General features: G+C 54.5%; 2 pseudogenes; both read right to left on the reverse strand.

Annotated features, from left to right (window-relative positions):
- Positions 1–2,607: 2,607 nt before the first annotated feature.
- LOC137313186 (U2 spliceosomal RNA) lies at positions 2,608–2,724 on the reverse strand (annotated as a pseudogene).
- Positions 2,725–3,689: 965 nt separating this feature from the next.
- Positions 3,690–3,806, reverse strand: LOC137313165 (U2 spliceosomal RNA; annotated as a pseudogene).
- Between the last annotated feature and the right edge of the window lie 1,194 nt (positions 3,807–5,000).

Genomic DNA, 5,000 nt, shown 5'->3' on the forward strand with positions numbered 1-5,000 from the left:
AAAAGAACTTGCATATTGAAAAAAAGATGTGTCTCAAGCTGCCGGGGCCCTGTCCATTGTCACGTTAATGGCAGGACGGGGCAGGACTGCTTTGACCAGGAGACCTGTTTTCTGGGACGCAGGTGTGAGATTCCAGGGGACCTGCTTTGTGCTGATTTCCCTGCCTCCCTCCCTCCCCCCCAGGACTTCCTTCTGAACACCTTTGTCGTTTGAGCGAGGGCCAAAAGCCTGCCTGTGAAAGGGAAGGATCAGCCGGTCAGCCCCCTGCTGGTCGCTGCTGCCAGTGCAGCAGGCGTGCGTGTGTCCTCGGCCTCGTGTCCAGGTCCCTCAGGGACTTGAGGCAGCTCTCCCCGGTGGTCTCGTGGTCAGGACCGGGCTTCGAATCCCAGTCGGGGGGGGATGACTTTCTGCTGCAGATTAATTGGCATGAAGGAAAGTCTCCCCTCCTGAGCGTAAAGCTCCACCCTCACCACCACCACCACCGCCTTTTCCTCCCCTTGACAAACGGACAGACAGACAGTCAGACAGTCAGTCCAGTTCGGGAGCGCAGCTTTCATTAAGCAATGGCGTTTGTGACAACTCATCGTCTGACAGGTTGATGATTTCCCCACACGCCTCCTGCCGAATAAAAGGCTCACCCTCCCGGACACTACCCCCAGAATCACCCACCCCCCCCCCCCCCGGGGTGAATATTAAGCCCGAGAACACCGACTGTAACCAACCGCAGTGAAAAGTTGAAGTGGCAACTCATTAACCAGATTTATTTTGGGCAACTCATTAACCAGATTTTTTGTTCATTTGGTTTATGAGTTGCCAAGTGTAAATCTGGTTAATGAGTTGCCACTTCAACTTTTCACTGCGGTTGGTTACAGTCGGTGTTCTCGGGCTTAATATTCGCCCCGGGGGGGGGGGGGTGTATAGCGGGCGATGGCCGGTGTGGAGTGCGTTTTTTGGGGGTTGATTTTCACTTTGCCTCGCTGGTGGAATTTGTGGGAGGCAGGCAAGGGGATTGGTGTGGGCTGGTGGGCGGCAAGGGAGATGCTTGCTTCGGGGTGTTATCCTCACTTTGGTCCGCTGGTGAGAGTAGGCAGCGGCAGGCCGGCAGGCAGGCAGGCAGGCAAGTGTGATGTAGTGTGGGGTGCAGTGCGGTGCAGTGCAGTGCGGTGCTGCCCTGTCGTTTATGAAAGGTTGTAATGACACTGCTTTGCAGCTGACCATGTCCACTGATTTGTGACGCCCGTATGGAGGCTGATATCTCAGGAGGGCCGAGGCCGATTTCCTCCGGGGACGGCTCGTCGCGTGCGGCAGGACGAGGCGCAGCGGACGGTACCGGGCGCTCGGAGGTGCGGCGCTGCCCGCCGGAGGTACAGCGAAAGGCTGCAAACCGCTTTCCGCCTGCTAACTCGGCGGCCGTCAGACCGACCGACTCCGCTTTACCACCGGAGCTAGAGTCGGGCAAGGGGCACCGAAGGGTACCGGAAGGATCGCGTTCGCACGCCGGGAAGTCGACTAGCGGGCCGCTGAAAGCGAGCCGGGGGCCCCCGGTTTTTCTGTCCCACCTGGAGACTGATATCTCGGGAAGGCCGAGGCCGATTTCCTCCGGGTACGGCTGGTCGCGTGCGGCCGGACCAGGCGCAGCGGACGGTAGCGAGCGGTCGGAGGTGCGGCGCTGCCCGCCGGAGGTACAGCGAAAGTCTGCGAACCGCTTTCCGCCTCCTCTCACCGCACGGCTCTCCATTTCACCCACTGGCGGATTTTCACCCTCCGACTGCTCGCTACCGTCCGCTGCGCCTGGTCCGGGCCCTGTCCGTTGTCATGTTAATGGCAGAGCGGGGCAGGACTGCTTTCACCAGGAACCCGGTTTTCTGGGTCAGAGGTTCCAGGGGAACTGTTTTGTGCGGACTTCCCTGTGTCCGTCCCTCCATGCCTTCCCCCCAGGACTTCCTTCTGAACACCTTTGTCGTTTGAGCGAGGGCCAAAAGCCTGCCTGTGAAAGGGAAGGATCAGCCGGTCGGACCCCTGCTGGTCGCTGCTGCCAGTGCAGCAGGCGTGCGTGTGTCCTCGGCCTCGTGTCCAGGTCCCTCAGGGACTTGAGGCAACTCTCCCCGGTGGTCTCGTGGTCAGGACCGGGCTTCGACTCCCGGTTGGGGGGGGATGACTTTCTGCTGCAGATTAATTGGCACCTCTGAAAGAAAGTCTCCCCTCCTGAGCGTAAAGCTCCACCCTCACCACCACCACCACCGCCTTTTCCTCCCCTTGACAGACAGACAGACAGACAGTCAGTCCAGTTCGGGAGCGCAGCTTTCATTTGGAAGCAGACCCTGCTTGTTTCAAGTCAACGACGCCAAGTTATTTTGCACTTTGAATTATATCGCTACGTGCGAGCGGCACTCAGCCTTGGAGAAGAAAAAAATACCACTGAGCTGAGAAAGTTCTTTTTAAAAAGGTTTCCTTCCACAGCAGCTCTGAGTGAGAGAGAGAGAGGGAGAGAGAGAGAGAGAGAGATATCAGCTTTATTCTCAGTAATAATACACACACACACACACACACACACACACACAGAGACACTGGGAAAGAGCTGTTTTTCCTTTTGAATATCTCCCCACGGGGAGCTGCACCGTTCCCAGAGACACTGCAATACTGGGTCGATGCGTGGAGTGGACGGAGCAAGCCCCTATTCCATCTCCCTGTTCTAAAAATCAATTAAAAATAATAATAAATAATATGTGTGTGTGTGTGTGTGTGTGTGTGTGTGTGTGTGTCGGTGTCAGTATCAGTCAGTGAGTCAGTGTCTCTCTCTCTCTCTCTCTCTCTCTCTCTCACTCAGAGCTGCTGTGGAAGGAAACTTTTTTAAAAAGAACTTGCTTATTGAAAGAAAGATGTGTCTCAAGCTGCCGGGCCCTGTCCATTGTCATGTCAATGGCAGGACTGCTTTCACCAGGAACCCGTTTTTCTGGGTCAGAGGTTCCAGGGGACCTGTTTTGTGCGGACTTCCCTGTGTCCGTCCCTCCATGCCTTCCCCCCAGGACTTCCTTCTGAACACCTTTGTCGTTTCAGCGAGGGCCAAAAGCCTGCCTGTGAAAGGGAAGGATCAGCCGGTCAGCCCCCTGTTGGTCGCTGCTGCCAGTGCAGCAGGCGTGCGTGTGTATTCGGCCTCGTGTCCAGGTCCCTCAGGGACTTGAGGCAACTCTCCCCGGTGGTCTCGTGGTCAGGACCGGGCTTCGAATCCCGGTCGGGGGGGATGACTTTCTGCTGCAGATTAATTGGCACCTCTGAAAGAAAGTCTCCCCTCCTGAGCGTAAAGCTCCACCCTCACCACCACCGCCGCCTTTTCCACCCCTTGACAAACAGACAGACAGACAGACAGACAGTCAGTCCAGTTCGGGAGCGCAGCTTTCATTTGGAAGCAGACCCTGCTTGTTTCAAGTCAACGACGCCAAGTTATTTTGCACTTTGAATTATATCGCTACGTGCGAGCGGCACTCAGCCTTGGAGAAGAAAAAAATACCACTGAGCTGAGAAAGGTCTTTTTAAAACGGTTTCCTTCCACAGCAGCTCTGAGTGAGAGAGAGAGAGAGAGAGAGAGAGATATCAGCTTTATTCTCAGTAATAATACACACACACACACACACACACACACACAGAGACACTGGGAAAGAGCTGTTTTTCCTTTTGAATATCTCCCCACAGGGAGCTGCACCGTTCCCAGAAACACTGCAATACTGGGTCGATGCGTGGAGTGGACAGAGCAAGCCCCTAGTCCATCTCCCTGTTCCAAAAATCAATTTAAAATAATAATAAATAATATGTGTGTGTGTGTGTGTGTGTGTGTCGGTGTCAGTATCAGTCAGTCAGTCAGTGTCTCTCTCTCTCTCTCCCTCACACTCAGAGCTGCTGTGGAAGGAAACTTTTTTAAAAAGAACTTGCATATTGAAAGAAAGATGTGTCTCAAGCTGCCGGGCCCTGTCCATTGTCATGTCAATGGCAGGACTGCTTTCACCAGGAACCCGGTTTTGTGGGTCAGAGGTTCCAAAGGACCTGTTTTGTGCGGACTTCCCTGTGTCCGTCCCTCCCTGCCTGCCTTCCCCCCAGGACTTCCTTCTGAACAGCTTTGTCGTTTAAAATAATAATAAATAATATGTGTGTGTGTGTGTGTGTGTGTGTGTGTGTCGGTGTCAGTATCAGTCAGTGAGTCAGTGTCTCTCTCTCTCTCTCTCTCACTCAGAGCTGCTGTGGAAGGAAACTTTTTTAAAAAGAACTTGCTTATTGAAAGAAAGATGTGTCTCAAGCTGCCGGGCCCTGTCCATTGTCATGTCAATGGCAGGACTGCTTTCACCAGGAACCCGGTTTTCTGGGTCAGAGGTTCCAGGGGACCTGTTTTGTGCGGACTTCCCTGTGTCCGTCCCTCCCTGCCTGCCTTCCCCCCAGGACTTCCTTCTGAACACCTTTGTCGTTTCAGCGAGGGCCAAAAGCCTGCCTGTGAAAGGGAAGGATCAGCCGGTCAGCCCCCTGTTGGTCGCTGCTGCCAGTGCAGCAGGCGTGCGTGTGTATTCGGCCTCGTGTCCAGGTCCCTCAGGGACTTGAGGCAACTCTCCCCGGTGGTCTCGTGGTCAGGACCGGGCTTCGAATCCCGGTCGGGGGGGATGGCTTTCTGCTGCAGATTAATTGGCACCTCTGAAAGAAAGTCTCCCCTCCTGAGCGTAAAGCTCCACCCTTAACCACCACCGCCGCCTTTTCCACCCCTTGACAAACAGACAGACAGACAGACAGACAGTCAGTCCAGTTCGGGAGCGCAGCTTTCATTTGGAAGCAGACCCTGCTTGTTTAAAGTCAACGACGCCAAGTTATTTTGCACTTTGAATTATATCGCTACGTGCGAGCGGCACTCAGCCTTGGAGAAGAAAAAAATACCACTGAGCTGAGAAAGGTCTTTTTAAAACGGTTTCCTTCCACAGCAGCTCTGAGTGAGAGAGAGAGAGAGAGAGAGAGAGATATCAGCT

This window comes from Heptranchias perlo, unplaced genomic scaffold (assembly GCF_035084215.1).
Source record: "Heptranchias perlo isolate sHepPer1 unplaced genomic scaffold, sHepPer1.hap1 HAP1_SCAFFOLD_442, whole genome shotgun sequence".
NCBI lineage: Eukaryota > Metazoa > Chordata > Chondrichthyes > Hexanchiformes > Hexanchidae > Heptranchias > Heptranchias perlo.